Here is an 18837-nt window from a genome sequence, read left to right as displayed (position 1 = left end):
CCCTTCCCAGAAGCAAGTTTGTAGAATCCCTAGGGGCCTTAACCAAACCTAAACCCATGCCCTTTGAGTAGATTCTGACTCACAGTGACCCTGTAAGACAGAGTAGAACTACCACTCAGGGTAGTTCCAAGACTGTCAAAATTTGTAGAAGCAGACAGCCTCATCATTCTCCCATGGAGTTAACTGTTGGGTTTGAACCACCAACCTTACAGCTAGCAGTCTGATGCATAACCCACTGTGCCACCAGAACTCCAGGAGCCTTAGTCAAAGAGTTTTCTAGGGAGGGGACACAAGGGCCTTATGTGTGTGCCCATCCCTCTCCCCAACCTCAACCCAGAAACTCACACTTGCAGTACGAATGTGGCATATAGAATTGGAAGACCTGGGTGCAAACTTCACATCAACATTTGTCTGGAACAGGTCACTGAAATACTGTCTCAACCTTCTTGTCTGTAAAATGGGGTTGATGATGATACCAGCTTCAGAGACAGGAAATGATCTGTAAGAACCGCACTCCCCGTAAAGCTCATGGGATTCCTTTCACAGCCAAAGAAGCCTGAACCTGGAGATTAAAAGCTCCAGCCCCAGCTCTACTACAGCTCCCCCAGTTTAGCAAATACAAAGAGTAGGAGTGATAATGAAGGGGTTGAGTCAGCTAGACCTGGGCTTCACATCCTAGTTCAGTGTGACATTGTACTTGTTCTCTGGACTTCTAGTGTGGTGCTATAAGATAAGCATAGGACTGCAAGGTCCATTTGAACTACAAGGTTGTTGTTTCAAGTTCACAGTTGCTCCCCAGCAACCCTATACAGGAACGCTATGAGTTGGAACTAACTGGATAGCACTTAACAACAGATCAACAAAAATGAAAATAATAATACACACCACACAAGGCTGGTGTGAAGCACAGTGCGGCACACAGCAAGTGCTCAATAAGAATAGAACTCACCTCCTCTCTCTCCTCACTCTATTCCATCTCTCTTTGTTTTAATCTTTCACTCTGCACATATTGAATTTTATGTAATTGGAATCATAGAGTTTATTCAGTTATTTAAAATTCCACCCATACATCATAAAGTTTCCCCATAACATTGAAAATGTGATGTTAACAGCTTCATAATCATCCCTCACATAGATGCAACATAATTTACTTCATCATCCTTGACTGTCAGATACTTAGAGAAGCACAGCGTTTTCCTCTTATACATCATTTGGCCTCTGTTTGCCTGAGTCCCCGGCTATTTCCTGAACAACATTTCTCAGGCTCAGATCTTTATCACCCAATTACATTCCTGAAAGTTGTTCTGAGTATGGATTGAACAGTCTCACCTCAAAATATATGTTGTAATTCCTAACCTCTATGCCCGTGGTTATAATCCCATTTGGGAATGGGTTGCCTTGTTCTGTTAATAAGACAGCATTGATGTAGGGTGTGTCTCTTTTGATATATAAAGGAGATGAAACAAGCAGATAGGCAGAAATGGGGAAGAGACATGCCAAGGCCCATGAAGATTACCCAGGAGCAGAAGCCCAAAGTGACAAGGACCTTCTTCCAGAGCTGACAGAGAGAGGAAGCCTACCCCTAGAGCAGGCAGTCGGAATTTGAACTTCTAGCCTCCTAAACTGTGTGAAAGTAAATTTGTTAAAGCTACCCACTTGCAATATTTTTTGTTATAACAACACAAGATAACTAAAATAGCCCCCAACAACCCCTGAGGGAACCCAGCTCACCACCCAGAGCCCTGACCTGTGCTCTTGTTTCCCAGACACACAGTCATCTCATTAGATTCCTGGTGTCCGGGAAGCCTCACAACAAGGACAAGCCACAGAGTGGGGTGGAGCAACCTCAGGCAGAGAGTCAGATGAGCTGGTCCCATAACCCTACCTACCCTGGTTGTGTCAACAGGGCATGGCCCTTCTCCTTTTCTGCATCTCCATTTGTTCCCCTGTTGCAATGGCTCCCCAGGTGGTCTCCTCCCTCCAGTTCCTCCAGGGTCCAGAGCAGGACCTGATAGACAGTATGTGCTCAACGCATATTTGCTTAAGCCTTAATACTCTAACTAAAGTGTTGTAGACAAAGTGCTTAGAATGGCACCAGTAGGCATCATTTGAGATGCTGCTTCCTATATCAGAGTCATAGGCTTAAAAACCTACAGGTACATAATAGAACCATTTTCTGCTCACAAAAAATACCGTTCTCCACTCCCACCAGGAACAAGGAGGATTGCACTTCTCTGCCCTCTTGAGGTCATTAGGATTCATGTGATTAAATCTCCACATGGGTTGTAAGCAGAAGACACAAGTGAGAGTTCTAGACTGAAGCATTCATTTTTAGTGTGAGACTCTTCATTACTCTCTTTCTCTGCCCCAGGTTTCAGGGAGGTGGATTCATTTTCCAATGGTGAAGCCATGGGAGCAGCCAGGATTGCCAATCTCTACAAGAAAGATAGCTGCCCTGAAAGTCAGCTTTGTAGAATTCTAAGTTTGAATAAAGACACCCGTCTTTGCTATGTGACACCGGCGGGATTTGTGGTTGTTACTGCAACAGAACATGACTCATACTACTTACTCACAAGGCACCAAGCAGGAACTTAAGTGGGTGCATTGGCTCCTTCAGGACAGTTGTAAACTGGACAGCACTTGTCCCACTTAAGGAAGGGTGGCCACCACTCAGACCCCACTTCTTGTTGCAGGAGACAGGGTCCCTAGTGATCATATTTTCCAAGTTTTCAGGAGAAGCCAGAAATGAGAATTTTTATGTTAAAATTGGCAGCTTTTAAGTGCTGGTATTCAAAGATTTTTAGAACTCTGAATGAGTCAAATGAATCTTTTAGACCTCTTGGCATGACATTTGGCCTATACAACCAAATCCAACCTCCCTGGCCTGGCATTCAAAGCCCACTGTGGTCTGGTCCCAAGCAATCCCTTTGGTAGCTCCTGAACCTGGATCTTGAGCTCTGGTCACACAGGTCACTTACCTAGGCTTCTTTCCATGCTGCTTTCCAGGGCCACTGTGGTGCTATCATCAGAGCACGGGCTTTGACATTAGTTCACTGGATGGCAGTACTGGCTTGCAACCTAATGACAACTGGGTGACTTTTCCGAGTCTCAGATTTTTCCTCTAGTAAATGAAGATAAATATGCTCACTTGTCTACCGTTCCTCAGTTTGTCATACTGTCCGTTTTTCAGTTTCTGTGATGCTGGAAGCTAAGCCCCTGGTATTTGAAATACCAGCAGGATCACTCATGATGGACAGGTGTCAGCAGAGCTTCCAGACTAAGTCAGACTTAAAAGAAAGGCCTAGTGATCTATTCCCCAAAATGAGCCAATGAAAAGCCTGTGGACTTCAAAAGAATATGAGTATGGTTCCACATCATGCTGGGAGACGAGTTCCCTAGGTTGGAAGGCACTCAATGATGACTGCAATGATGCTCCTAAATATACTGCTGATCATGAAGGTGGTGGAAGTCTGTGCAACCTTTCATTCTGTTACACAGAAGGCCTCCATGAGTAGGAGCTGACTCAATGGAGCTAACACTTACCTTACAAGGAGCACTCTTGTGGTTGTTAAGTGCTGTAGAGTCAGTTCTGACCCAGAGTGACCCGGTCTACTGTTTCTGAGGAGTGGCTTATGGGTTTGAACCACTGATCTTGTGGTTTAAACTGACCTCTCAGTCCAGTGTGTTATCCTGAAGCACCACACAAGGTTTAGTATAAACACTGTTTTCTAGGGCTTAGCACTGAGTGGGTGCTGAATAAACTTTAATAATTAAATAAATAAATAAACATCCCCATAAAGAGGGAAATTTCTGGCAGCTGCTAACCTCATTCCACTCACTGTAGATGAAGGCATTTATATCCAAGCTTCCTACTTGCTTTTCTCCTTTGAAGTTTCAGACTTGCATTACTGTCTAACAGCTCTTTCAAAAACCTTTTACATCCTGTCCATTTACCCTTCACACAACTTTACTATAATACAGCTCCTGCATGTGTAATCCTGTCTTGGTGTCTGTTTCTTGGAAGACATGGAATTACTCAAGTTATTAATATAAGAAATTAATGGTCCTAGAAAACAGGTAGTGATATGGGCCTTTGGGACTAGCTCCCTCACCCTTGGCAGAGAAGAGAACACCATCCTAATGGGCAGGTTATGTTGGTGTAGATGGTGACTCAATGGTGTTCCAGTGGAGCAATACACAGAGACATTCAGAAGATAGAATGAACAGTCCCTACAAAGGCAGCAGAGTTGGCTGGTTTCTGATAAATTGTATTTGCTCTCTGCAGGGGCATAATAAGAGACTAAGGGTGCTTAACAAGCTCTTAATGCTAAATGTAAGAGCCAGAGGACCTCTGTAGTAGCTCAGAAAGAGGTCTTTATCTCCTGAAGAGAAAGAGTAGACTCAGCTGAGTAGCAAACCAGACCTATGATCTAATTGTTAGAGCTGCAGAGTTCCAGAGATGTATGAAGGCTCAACCAAGTCAGATCTATTGTAATCCTGGCTTAAGAACGGGATGATAACCAATGGCTCAGATGTCCTCTGAGGAATGAGGATTTAGGTTATATCACTCATCTGTCAGTTTGTTGTATTGTGATGGCTTGTAAGTTGCTGTGATTCTGGAAGTTATGCCATGGGTATTTTAAATACTAGCAGTGTCATGCAGGATGCACAGGTTTCAGATGAGCGGCCAGATGTAGACAGAATCGGAAGAGGGAAAGACAGACTACTTCCAAATATTTACTTACTGAAAACCTTATGAATAGCAGTGGAACACTGTTAGATATAGTGCCAGAAAATAAGGCCCATCAGGTTGGAAGCCACTCAAAATGTGACTGGGGAAGAGCTGGCTCCTCAAAGTAGAGTTGACCATGAAGACACAAATGGAATAAAGCCCTTGGGACCTCCATTTGCTGATGGGGCACAATTTAAAATGAAGAGAAACAACCGTAACCGTCCACTAATCATTGGAACATGAATGTATCAAGTATAAATCTAGGAAAATTGGAAATTGTCAAAAATGTAATGGAATGTACAAACATTGATATCATTGGTATTGGCCATTTTGAATCTGACAATCACATAATTTAGTATACTGGGACAAGAATTTGGCAAGAAATGGTGGCACATTCATCATCAAAATGAACCTATCAAAAACAGTCGAGGTACAATATTGTCCATGATAGGATAATATCCATATGCCTACAAGGAAGATCAGTTAATGCTGCTATTATTCAAATTTATGCACCAACCACTAAAACCAGTGATGATAAAATTGAAGAATTCTACCAAATTCTTCAGTCTGAAATTGATAAAACATGCATTCAAGATGTATTGATAATTGCTGGTCATTGTACTGCAAAGGTTGGAAACAAAGAGGAAGGATCAGTGTTTGGAAAATATGACCTTGGTGATAGAAATGATGCTGGAGATCACATGATAGAATTTTGCAATACAAATGATTTGTGCATTGCAAATACCTTTTTTTTAAACAACATAAAAGACCACTATGCAAATGGACATCACCAGATGGAATGCGTATAAATCAAATTGACCACAATTGTGGAAAGACACAGAAGAAAAGCTCCATATCAACAGCCAAAACAAGGCAAAGCACAGTTTGTGGAACAGACCATCAATTACTTATATGCAAATTCAGGCTGAAGCTGTTGAAAATGAAAACAAGTCTCTGAGAGCCAAAAAAGGACCTTGAATATTGTTCTTGTTAGGTGTCATCAAGTCAGTACCAACTCCTTTTGACCTTATGCACAACAGAATGAAACACTGCCTGATCCTGGAACAACCTCACTATTGTTACCATGCTTGAGTCCATTGATGCTACACTTGGCCAAATAATCTCATTGGGGTCTTCCTCTTTTTCTCTGACCCTTCCACCTTACCAAACATGATATCCTTCTCCAGAGACTGGTCCCTCCTGACAATATGTCCAAAGTATGAGAGACGAAGTTTGGCCATCCTAGCCTCCAAGGAGCACTCTGGCTACACTTCTTCCAACACAGATCTGTTGGTTCTTTTGGCAGCCCATGGTGCTTTCAACATTCTTCTCCAACACCATAAATCAAAAGCATCAACTCTTCTATGGTCTTCCTAATTTACTGTCCTGCTTTCACATGCATATGAGGTTATTGAAAATACCATGGCTTGGGTCAGGTCCTCAAGCTGACATCTTTGCTCTTCAACACTTTAAAAAAGTCTTGTGCAGCAGATTTGTCTACTGTAATACATCGTTTGATTTCTTGACTGCTGCTCCTGTGAGTGTTGATAGTTGATCCAAGAAGAATGAATTCCTTGACAACTTCAATCTTTTCTGCATTGATAAGAATGTTGTTTATTGGTCCAGTGGTGAGGATTTTTATTTTCTTTACATTAAGATGCAATCCATACTAAATAAAGGCTGTGATCTTTGATCTTGATCAGTAAGTATTTTAAGTCCTCTTCTCTTTCAGCAAGCAAGGTTGTATCATCTGCATATCACAGGTTGTTAATGAATCTTCCTCCAATCCCGATGCCTCGTTTTTCTTCACATAACCCAGCTTGTCGGATTATTTGCTCAGCATACAGGTTTAATAAGTATAGTGAAAGAATACAATCCTGTTACACTAACTATCTTCATTTTAAACCATTCAGTGTTCCCATGTTCTGTTCAAACAACTGCCTCTTGGTCCATGTACAGATTCCTCATGAGCACAATAAAGTGTTCTGGAATATTCATACTTCACAATATTACCCATAGCATGTCATGATCCATACAATCGAAAGCTTTTGCGTGGTCAATAAAGCACAGGTAAACATCTTTCTGATATTCTCTGCTTTCAGCCAAGATCCATTGGACACCATCAGCCTCATTCTTCTGAATCCAGCTTGAACCTCTGGAAGTTCTGTCAATGTATGCTTGCAGCCATTTTTATATTGCCTTTAGTAAAACTTTACTCACATGGGATATCAAAGAGATTGTCCAATGATTTCCACATTCCATTGGGTCACCTCTCTTTGGAATGGCCAAAAATATGGACCTCTTTCAATCAGTTGACCACATAGTTGTCTTCCAAATTTTTTGACACAGATGAGTGAGTGCCTCCTGTGCTGCCTCACTTTCTTGAAATATTTCCATTTTTTATTCCATCCATTCCTGGTTTCTTGTTCTTTGCCAATTCCTTCAATACACCCTGGACTTCCTCCTTTAGTATCATTGGCTCTTGATCACATGCTACCTCTTGAAATGGTTGAACGTTAACCATTTCCTTTTGGTACAGTGTCTCTGTGTATTTCTTCCATCTTCTCTTTATGCTTTCTGCATCATTCAATAATTTGCCCAGAGACTCAATAATGAAAGTTGAACCTTGCATTTTTTCTTCAGTTCTCCCAGCTTGAAAAATGCTGAGCGTGTTCTTCATTTTTGGTTTTCTGCTTCCAGATCTTTGCATATTTTATTGTAATATTGGCCTTTGTCTTCTTGAGGTGATTTTTGAAATTTTCTGTTCAGTTCCTGTACCTCCTCATTTCTTCCATTTGCTTTTGCATGTCTATGCTGGAGAGGAAGTTTCAGTGTCTCTTCTGACATCCATTTTGACCTTTTCCTTCTTTCTTGTCTTCTTAATGACTTGCTTTCTTCATGTATGATGGTCTTGATTTCATCCCACACCTCTTCTGGTCTTCAGTCTTGAGTGTTTAATGTATCAAATCTGTTCTTCAGATGATTTCTAAATTCAGGTGGGATATATTCAAGGTCATATTTTGGCTCTCATGTAGTTGTTTTCATATTATTCAGCTTCAGCCTTAATTTGCGTATGAGCAATTGATGGTTTGTGTCACTATCTGCCCCTGACCTTCTTTTAGATGATGATATGGAGCTTTTCCATCTTCTTTTTCTGCAGATGTAGTCAATTTGATTTCAATGTATTCCATATGGCAAGGTCCATGAGTGTAGTCATCTCTTACGTTATTTAAAGACGGTATTTGAAATGAACAAAATCATCGATTTTGCAGAATTCTATCATGCAGTGTCCAGCATGATTTCTATCACCAAGGCCATATTTTCCAACTACTGATGCTTCCTCTTTGTTTCAATCACCAGTGATGATCAGTACATCCTGATTGCATGTATGATTGATTTCAGATTGAAGATGTTGGTACATTTCTTCTATTTCATCCTCAGCTGCTTTAGAGGTTGGTGTGTAAATTTGAATAATAATGGTATTAACTGGGCTTCCCTGTGTTGTTCTTGTTGTTAGGTGCCATTGAGTTGGCACCGACTCATAGTGACCTTATGCACAGAAGAACAAAACAATATCCGATCCTGGGCCAACCTCACTACTGTTGCCACACTTGAGTCCATAGATGCTGCCACCTGGCCAATTCATCTCGTTGGGAGTCTTCCTTTTTTTTCTCTGATCCTCCATCTTACCAAACATGATATCCTTCTCCTGACAACATGTCCAAAGTATGAGAGAGGAAGTTTGGCCATCTTGGCCTCTAAGGAGCACTCTGGCTGCACTTCTTCCAAAATGGATCTATTGGTTCTTTTGGCAGCCCATGGCACTTTCAGTATTCTCCTCCAACACCATAACTCAAAGGCATCCATTCTTCTATGGTCTTCCTTATTCACTATCCAGCTTTCACATGCATATGAGGTTATTGAAAATACTATGGCTTGAGTCAGGTGCACCTTAGTCCTCAAGCTGATATCTTTGCACTTCAACACTTTAAAAAGGTCTTATGCAGCAGATTTGCCTAATGAAATATGTCATCTGATCTCTTGACTGCTGCTTCCGTGTGTGTTGATAGTTGATCCAAGAAGAGTGAAGTCCTTGACAACTTCAATCTTTTCTCCGTTGATAAGAATGTTGTTTATTGGTCCAGTGGTGAGGATTTTTGTTTTCTTGACATTGAGATGTAATCCATACTGAAGGCTGTGATCTTTGATCTTCATCAGTAAATGTTTTAAGTCTTCTTCACTTTCAGCAAGCAAGGTTGTATCATCTGCATATTGCAGGTTGTTCATGAGACTTCCTCCAATTCTGATGCCACATTTTTTTCATAGAACCTAGCTTCTTGTATTATTTGCTCAGCATACAGGTTGAATAAGTATGGTGAAAGAATACAATCTTGTTGCACACCTTTCTTAATTTTAAAACATTCAGAGTTCCCATGTTCTGTTCAAACAACTGCCTCTTGGTCCAGGCACAGATTCCTCATGAGTACAATTAAGTGTTCTGGTATACTCATAATTCGCAATGTTGTCCATAGCTTGTCATGATCCACACAATCGAAAGCCTTTGTGTAGTCAATAATGCATAGATAAACATCTTTCTGATATTCTCTGCTTTCAGCCAAGATCCATCAGACATCAGCAATGATATCTCTCGTTCCACAGCCTCTTCTGAATCCATCTTGAACCTCTGGAAGTTCTCTGTCAATGTATGATTGTAGCCATTTCTGTATTACCTTTAGCAAAACTTTACTCGCTTGAGATATCAAAGAGATTGTCTGATGATTTCCGCATTCCATTGGTTCACCTCTCTTTGGAATGGGCACAAATATGGGTCTCTTCCAATCAGCCAGATAGTTGTTTTCCAAATTTCTTGGCAGAGAAGAGTGAGTGCCTCCTGTGCCTTCTTCTTTTCTTGAAAGATTTCAATTTTTATTCCATCAATTCCTGGTTCCTTGTTCTTTACCAATTCCTTCAATGCATGTTGGACTTCCTCCCTAAGTATCATTGGCTATTGATCATATGGTACCTCTTGAAATGGTTGAACATTAACCATTTCCTTTTGGTATAGTGACTCTGTATTCCTTCCATCTTCTCTTGATGCTTTCTGCATCATTCAATAATTTGCCAAGAGATTCTTTCAATAACAGAAGACAAGGCTTGAATTTTTCTTCACTTCCCCAGCTTGAGAAATGCTGACTGTGTTCTTCATTTTTGGTTTTCTGATTCCAGATCTTTGCACATTTTATTATAATATTTGGCTTATCTTCTTGATGTGATCTTTGAAATTTTCTCTTTAGCTCTTGGACCTCCTCAATTTTTCTATTTGCTTTAGCATCTCTACGCTGGAGAGCAAGTTTCAGAGTCTCTTCTGACATCCATTTTGACTTTTTCCTTCTTTCTTGTCTTCTTAATGACTTTTTGCTCTCTTCATGTATGATGTTCTTGATGTCATCCCAGAACTCTTCTGGTCTTCGGTCTTTAGGGTTTAATGTATCAAATATGTTCTTCAGATGATCTCTAAATTCAGGGGGGATATATTTGAGGTCATATTTTGGCTCTTGTGGATTTGTTTTCATTTTCTTCAGCTTCCCTGGAGGTGCATGTATATTATCCTATCACAGACAGTTTTGTACCTCATGACTGATCTGGATATGTTCTTTTTTACAATGAATGCAACATCATTCCTCTTCAATTTGTTATTTCTGGCATAGTAAACTATGTGGTTGTCCAATTCAAAATTGCTAATACCAGTCCATTTCAGCTCACTAATGCCTAAGATACTGATGTTTATGCATTCCATTTCATTTATGACAACTTCCAATTTTCCCAGATTTATACTTCCTACATTCCATGTTCCAATTTTCAATGGATGTTTACAGCTGTTCCTCTTCATTTTGAGTTGTGCCCCATCAGCAAATGAAGGTCCAAAGGGCTTTTCTCCCACAGGTTTTAGTCCATTCGTGTTATCATGGTCAACTCTACTTTGAGGAGACAGCTCTTCCCCAGTAGCATTTTGAGTGCCTTCCTACCTGAGGGGCTCATTTTCTGGCACTATATCTGACAGTATTTCTCTGTTTTTCATAAGGTTTTCAGTGACTAAATATTCAGAAATAGTTCATCACTCCTTTTTCCTAGTCTGTCTTCATCTGGAAGCTCATCTGAAACCTGTCCACCATGGATGACCCTGCTGGTATTTAAAATACCAGTGGCATAACTTCCAGAATCACAGCAACTCACAAACCACCACAGTATGACAAACTGACACACCTTGAATACATCACACCTGAATTTAGAGATCATCTGAAGAGCAGGTTTGATACATTAGTCACTAAAGACCAGAGACCAGAAGAGTTGTGGGATGACATCAAGAACATCATACAGGAAGAAAGCAAAAGGTCATTAAGAAGACAAGAAAGAAGAAAAAGTCCAAAATGGACGTCAGAAGAGAGTCTGAACCTTGCTCACCAGTGTAGAAATCCTACAAGGAAATACAAGAGCTGAACAATAGAATTCGAAGATCAGCTCCAGAAGACTATGATGAAATGTGTAAGGATCTCGAGTTAGAAAACCAAAAGGGAAGAACATACTCAGCATTTTTCGAGCTGAAGGAAATGAAAAAATTTAAGTCTCAACTTGTGTTATTGAAGGATTTTCTGGGCAAATTATTGAATGATGCGGAAAGCATCAAAAGTAAATGGAAGGAATACACAGAGTCGGTGTGCCAAAAAGAAATAGTAAATGGTCAACCATTTCAAGAGGTAGCATATGATCAAGAGCCATTGATTCTAAAAGAATAAATCCAAGGTACATTGAAGTCATTGGAAAAGAACAAGGCACCAAAGTAAGGTAACATTGGAGCCACTCACTTATCTAGACCAAGAAGCAGTTGTTCGAACAGAACAAGGGAACACCAAATAGTTTATAATTAGGAACGGTGTGCACCAGGGCTTTGTCCTTTTATCATACTTTTTCAATCTGTATGCTGAGCAAATTATCTGAGAAGATGGATTGTATGAAGAAAAACACGGCCTCAGGATTGGAGGAACATTCATTAACAGCTTGTGATACACAGATGATACAACCTTGCTTGCTGAAATGAAGAGGATTTAAAACACTTACGGATGATGATCAAAGACCACAACCTTCGGTATGGATTGCACCTCAATGTAAATAAAACAAAAATCTTCACCACTGGACCAATAAACAACAATTACACAAATGGAGAAAAGATTGAGGTTGCCAAAGACTTCATTTTGCTCAGATCAACAATCAACATGCATGGAAGTAGCAGTCAAGAAATTAAATTATGTATTGCATTAGGCAAATCTGAAGCACAAGACCTTTTTAAAATGTTGAAGAACAAAGATGTCAGTTTGAGGACTAAGGTATACCTGACCCAAGCCATAGTATTTTCAATAACCTCATATGCATGCAAAAAGTTGGAAAGTGAATAAGCAAGACTGTGGAAGAATTGATGCATTTGATTTACGCTGTTGGAGGAGAATATTGAAAGTACCATGAACTGACAAAAGAACAAATAGATCTGTGCTGGAAGAAGCACTGTCAGAGTGTTCTTTGGAAGCCAGGATGGCCAGACTGCATCTATTATTCTTCAGATATATTGTCAGGATGGAACAGTTACTGGAGAAGGATATCATGTTTGGCAAGGTGGAGAGCTAGAGAAAAAGAGGAAGACCCCTAGCGACATGGATTGGCGTAGTATCAGCATCAATGGGCTCAAATGTAGCAATGGTTGTTAGGTTGGCTCAGGACCAGGCCGTGTTTCATTTTGTTGTGCATATGGTCACTGTGAGTCAGTATTGACTTGATGACATCTAACCATGTAGGCCTCCAAGACCTGCCCAGTTGATGGCAAAGAGTATGGGGACTTTAGAAAGGATAGTGTAGGTAATTGGAGAGAATAGGGGACTATCAATTGTACTCTGAGATCAAATGCATAGACTGGAGTTGTGATGTGTGTCACAAACCTTCCTTTCATGAACTTCTTTTTAGGAATGGAGGATCTTTTCTTCTAAACTTGTGTGGAGAATTGAGCAGTTGAAGGGGTGGACTGTTGTGGGCTGAAAACGTGCCATTCAGATCTGCAAGTACAGGAAGTACAATAGACTGCTAGCTTCCTCCGGTGTGGTCTTTAGTCCACCAAGGGACAGAATATGCTTCATCATAGCTCCTTAAAGTCCAGAATAACAGGAGAGACTGGGCTGTACCCAGGAAAGAGAAAGGTAGGGAAGGAAAACAAGAGACCATAAGCCACAGAGATGAGAATGGAATCCATTACAAAGACCACAGGTGGTGAGGGCTTTGCTTTCTTTCCTCTACAGTTATTTGCTGTATGACCTTGTCCAAGGTCCTCCCCTTCAGAAACTGAATTTTTCAATATGTATAACAAATTGGTTGGTATTATATTATTGAAAAGATATATTGGGTTTATGTACAAGTATCTAAAGTACCTAGAATAGTATAGTGTACATAGTGAAAAATTAAAAACAACAACAACAACAACAACAGTTAGAATGGGAATTATGGACCATCATGGGCTAGGTTGAGCCTTGGTGAGTGGGAGGGTGGGTCTCCATTCTTCAAAACACACTTCCTAGCAAACAGTTCTCTGCCATTCCTGTTAGATCTCCCCCGTCAGAGTCTGCAGTGACTGTCTGCTCACCCCTCCTGCGCAGTCTCCCATTTCTTCTCCCACTTAACAAACAGCTTCACTTAAAAAGCCATCTGGGAGGATGAATGGCACAAGGCACATTTTGTAGAATAAGTTTTCAGGGAGTAGAGCCAAGGAATTAAAGGCACAGGACTTATGGTTCCAATCGCATTAGGACTCATAACTCTTACTGTTGGAGAATTGTATTTCCATATTATAAATTCATTCTTTGCCCCCACCACTCACTGCTTTGGGCTTTGTTCTCATTTGTCTTTCAAGCATGTCCTCACTCCCCCTCAACTCAGGATAAACACCCCTATCTTTCTTCAGGGACTATCTGCATCTGTGACTTTTCTAATTCAAGACTCCCCACTCCTATAAAATCGCTATCCTATCATGGATAGCTAGCTGCTCTTCTCTCCCTTCTGGGTGTCAAGGTTTGTCTTCCTCAGGGTCTCCTAGGGAATGTTAGGGACACTGAGTGGGTGCCCTATAAAGGACAGGATGTCCAAAGCTGGTATGGATGTGTGGCCCTGGGGAGGAACATGAACACTCTGTCACTGGAAGTATGAACAGTCATCAAAGATGCTTAACAGGAGGCAAAATACCAAAGTGGCTCTGAGCATACGTTTTGGAGGCAGAGAGATCTGAGCTGAGTTCTGGCTGTGCCACACACAAGGTGTCTGACCTTCAGTAATAGACTCATAGTGTCTGGGCCTCAGTTTCTTCTTTTAGGAGATCAGACAAAATAACAGCTCCTCCACAGGGTTGTCATGGGTACTAATGACCTAATATGTGAAAAGCTCTGAAAATGCATATTACCATTCCCAGAGGTGTGGAGGCGGGCTAGGTCATGACACCCTTGAGCAATCTAAAATTCAAAAGTGCGGTAGTTTTTAAAACTAAGGACTCTCCTAACTTTATAAGACAATTTAAGATCTAAAACTTTAAGACATTGTGGTCTTGTTAGTCTACTCATCTAAGGTTTATTCATAGTGGGAGGCTGTGTGATTCAAAGAGTCATATTCTGAACTCATGCCTCCATCCATGGTACTTGTCCCAGCCCTACTCTCTCTGATGAACCTACAGTATTTGTCTCTGTCCCTCTTCCTACTTACAAATTTCTATCCTTACTCCCACTAGCTCTTGCTGTTCCACTGGGGTACTCTTACCTTGAATCTAGCCAGATCTCATGTATCATTTGCCTTCGACATACCAGACCCCTCTGTGTTTCCAAATCCTCTGCTTTTCTCACACTTCTCTTCCACTAAATCCAGTATTTGCCTGTTGAAATTTTACCATCAAGGTCGAGGTCAAAAGTAGATTTCCTTCTCTTCCCTTACCCTGCCAAGGCTTCCTTCACCTACCAACTGAATTTAATGCCCTTTTGCTCAGTGTTTCTAGTGCATTGTGTTTACATCACTCATGTAGACACAGCCATTATTCTTGTTGGGGAGGGAATATCTGTCTTTGCCCCATGGCAGACCCACTTCTGTTGCCCTTCCAAGACCCATGCACATTCCCCAGTGTAGAAAGGGTAGCCAGACATGGATGGGGCTAGGCTCATTAGTGGGCAGGATATTTGCATGGAAGATGATAGACTGGCCCAAATCTCTCCCTCCTCTTCTCCTTCTCCACTGCCTGCAATGGGAAGGCAAGTCCATCACGATCAGGTAGGAGATCTCACTCTTGCCTTACTTTGAGGTACAGGCTGGCATAAGCCTGGTCTTTCAGGGAAAGTGAAGCCACTATAAAGATTTTAAACCAAGGATATCAATGCAAGGAATTAATTACACAGGTGGGAAAAATTGAAGAGTCACACAAGAGATGATGATGGTACCCAGAACCTAGCAGCAACAGAAAGCAGTCAGCAGCACCCATAAGTCTAAAAGGATACAGAGATGAGGACATCACCAAAAGCAAGAAACTGGGACTATCAGGTGGGAGCTGGAGTTGTGACAGAGGCCACTTAATGAGCATTGCACCAGTGGGAGAAGGGACTGTCCTCTGGGGGTTGGAATCACAGATGTGATGTCGCTGCTCCTGAAAATGCACCCAAAGTATACAGATAGGGAGCAAGGTACCCTGATTCTCTCCTTCCACCTCCAGTCTTATGCTAGGATTCCCACTGGCTTAACCTATCAGAAGGCCAGAGAGCCAAAAATCCCAGGAAAGGCAGTTCCCTGAGATGCAGAGACAACAGGGCAGGAAGTGAAGCTTAGAGTAAATAGGTTATTGATGGACAGGAGGCGTGAGCTGAGGTCTCCCATCCATCTTCTGCCAGAGTCTTCCAAAGTGTGTGTGGCACTGGCGGGGGTGGGATGGGGTGGTTGGGGGAGGTTGTGGTGACAGACACATCAAGTTTCATCACATCAAGTTTCATGTAGCTATTAATAATATTTTATCAGTCAAGATTCAGTCAGAGAAGCAGAAAAGGATTGTTTGTGGTTTGAGGGGAGAGACCTTATGTTGGGAGCAGGTGGTATAGTCTGTGAAGCTGTTACCTCTCCATCTATTGCTGAGCCCAATATGGCTGCAGGTGAGCTGGATGAGAAATCAAAGAGGAAGACAATGCTGATGGAAAGTCTCGGGATAGAATCAAGTCATTGGGCCGGGACCCCCAGGGACATGTTGGAATCCTTGTGTGTCCCTCACCACCCATTTCCTCGATGCCATGTGTGTGACTTGCAGGAAAAATTGGCACCTTTTACTAAAAAACTCCATGTGCACTGGGTCCAGGGCTGGGAGAAACTGACTAATGAGATCTGAGGGAGTGTGGGGGGAAGTATGACCAGCATGGTGACTCTGTAGGATAAGTACTGAACTGCAAACCATAAGATCTATGGTTCAAGCCCACCAGCTGCTCCACAGGAGAAAGATGAGACTTTCTGTACCCATAAAGATTTAAAGTCTCGGAAACCCTATATACAGTTGCTATGAGTCAGAACCAACTCAACAGAATCTACCAACAAAACAAAGTTGGTCTTAGTTGTGGTGCAAGATTGAAACTATCTAGGAGGTGCAAACAAAACCAAACTAGAAAATATTGCTACCTATTAGATTCATGGGGACCTCAACATTCCAGAGTAGATATGCTCCACAGAGTTTTCTTGGTTGTGACCTTTAAGGAAGCAGCTCTCCAGGCCTTTCCACCATGGTGCCCCTGGGAGTGTTGACACAACCAACATTCAGGGTAGTGGTGGTGATGTGCTGTGGAGTTGATTCCAACTCATAGCAACCCTACATAGGGTTTTTTGAGGCTGTAAATCTTTATAGGAGCAGAAAACCTCCTGTTTCTCCCGCAGAACTGTTGGTAGTTTCGAACTGCTGACCTTGAGATTAGCAGCCTGATTCGTAACCATTACACTACCAGAACTCCTTTCAGGATAGTAGGCAAATGCAAACTTTTTGGGCCACCTGTTTGAATCACTCAAGGATAGTTCATCCAAAGCCTGGTGGTTTGTATGGCTTAGGTGCACCCAGAGCTGTATCCACAGCTCATCCAGACCCCTAGGTGGTTTAGATTGTGTAGGGGTCTGTGAGTATCTCACCTTGGGAGATGGGGGAAGCTCAAGTGTGTGTACACTGCTATACTGCAGATAGGTTTAAAGAAGCAAAAAAGTCAGTATGAACGTCTCAGTAACTACTGCTCATGAATGTGTGTTTCTGTGGCTGTTGCACATCATTTGCTGTGGTAAGAAAGATGGAAACAGATGGACCAGGAACAAGTTAGACACAGCGTCTGCTGTGACAGCCTCAGAGGCTGGCCCGTTTTGAGGACAGGGCTGGAAGAAAACATCATGAGAGGCTGAGACGCTGGGAAGGGGAGAGTGAGGCTCAAGTTTGAGTTCACAGGATGCTCAGAGATCCAATGTGGTCCATTCTTGGCTTTAATTATGTCTGACCCTTCCTCATGGCACAATTCTCCATACACAGCTTCTTGAATTTCCCTATCTTTGTTTAGTGGCCCTGCAAGTATCACCATGTCTTGCTTCAACCTCAGCCTTAGCCCGGCCCTGGGACACAACACAACAGTGTCATGAGTCAGAACTCTGCTGCCCTGGCTCAGTACCCATGACTAGAGCTGCTATACATCTCCCAGTCCTCTGCAGAAAGCACAGCTCTACCATTCCCCTATCGACATTTCTAGCTTCCCTTTTTCACTCAGATTCATCCTATAGGTTATCATGGGCTTGTTGTATATGCCTAAATGCCCACAGGTTCCTCCAGCACAACCAGTCTAAATCTGAGCCCCTCTGTCCCTTATGTCTGCTCTGCTCTCCTATCCAGCCTTCAATGTCATCAATCCAGGCACTTGCCCTGGATATACCTCCAACCTCTGCTAGCAGCTCCACCCTTGCAGTCAAGCAGGCACAGAGACCACCTGAAGTCTTCCATCTGTTTTTAGTCTCGCCACTGTCACTGCCTTGACCCAGACCCCGACAATGCTCTCCTGAGGAGAAACTGAGTCTCCCTCTCCTTCAGTTTGGGCCCAAGCCTTTCCTAAATAAGACCTTCACTTTCCCTCCTCAAAAGTCAAAGGTGGCTTCCTTCTGCTCAAAACCTAAAATCCAAGCTCCTTCCTATAACTTTTAACATGATTTGTTTGCTCATTCATTTATTCATTCAACAAATGTTTGTTCAATCTCTACATGTCTGAGATGTCATTCTAGGTGATATAATAGTGAGCACAAATTCCTGCCCTCATCGATCTGACTTATAGTTGGGAGGGATAGACAATAAGGAGGTGAGACATAGGCACTGTAAATTAGTGAAATGCTGAAATATTAATGAGAGAATAGAGCAGTAAATTGGAATAAGAATCGGTGGAAGAGCTCAATTGCAGAAAGCATGGTTAGGGAGGTCCAGGAAGAAGGGGCCATTTGAGTAGAGACCTAAAAGAGGGAGTCATGCGGTTATCTGAGAAGGTGAGGAAACAGAGTGCAAAGGCCCTCAGGTAGCAGAGAGCCTGATATACTTGAAGATCAGCAAGCAAGCCTCTTCCTTCTCAGTCTGGCCCCAACTGTCTTCTTTTGTTCCCTCTGCCATCCCTACTGGAAGTTCTCTGTCAATGTATGATTGTAGCTGTTTCTGTGTTACCTTTAGCAAAACTTTACTCACATGGGATATCAAAGAGATTGTCCAATGATGTCCACATTCCATTGGGCCACCTTTCTTTGGAATGGGCACAAATATGGATCTCTTCCATTTAGTTGGCCAGATAGTTGTCTTCCAAATTTCTTGTCAGAGAAGAGTGAGTGATTCCTCACTTTCTTGAAAAATTTCAATTTTTATTCCATCAATTCCTGGTGCCTTGTTCTTTGCCAATTCCTTCAATGCACCTTGGACTTCCTCCCTAAGTATCATTGACTCTTGATCATATGCTACCTCTTGAAACTGTTGAACATGAACCATTTCCTTTTGGTACAGTGACTCT

This window comes from Chrysochloris asiatica, unplaced genomic scaffold, assembly GCF_000296735.1.
Source record: "Chrysochloris asiatica unplaced genomic scaffold, ChrAsi1.0 scaffold00047, whole genome shotgun sequence".
Lineage (NCBI taxonomy): Eukaryota > Metazoa > Chordata > Mammalia > Afrosoricida > Chrysochloridae > Chrysochloris > Chrysochloris asiatica.
The sequence above is the reverse complement of the archived record's forward strand: the minus strand, read 5'-3'. Positions refer to the sequence as shown.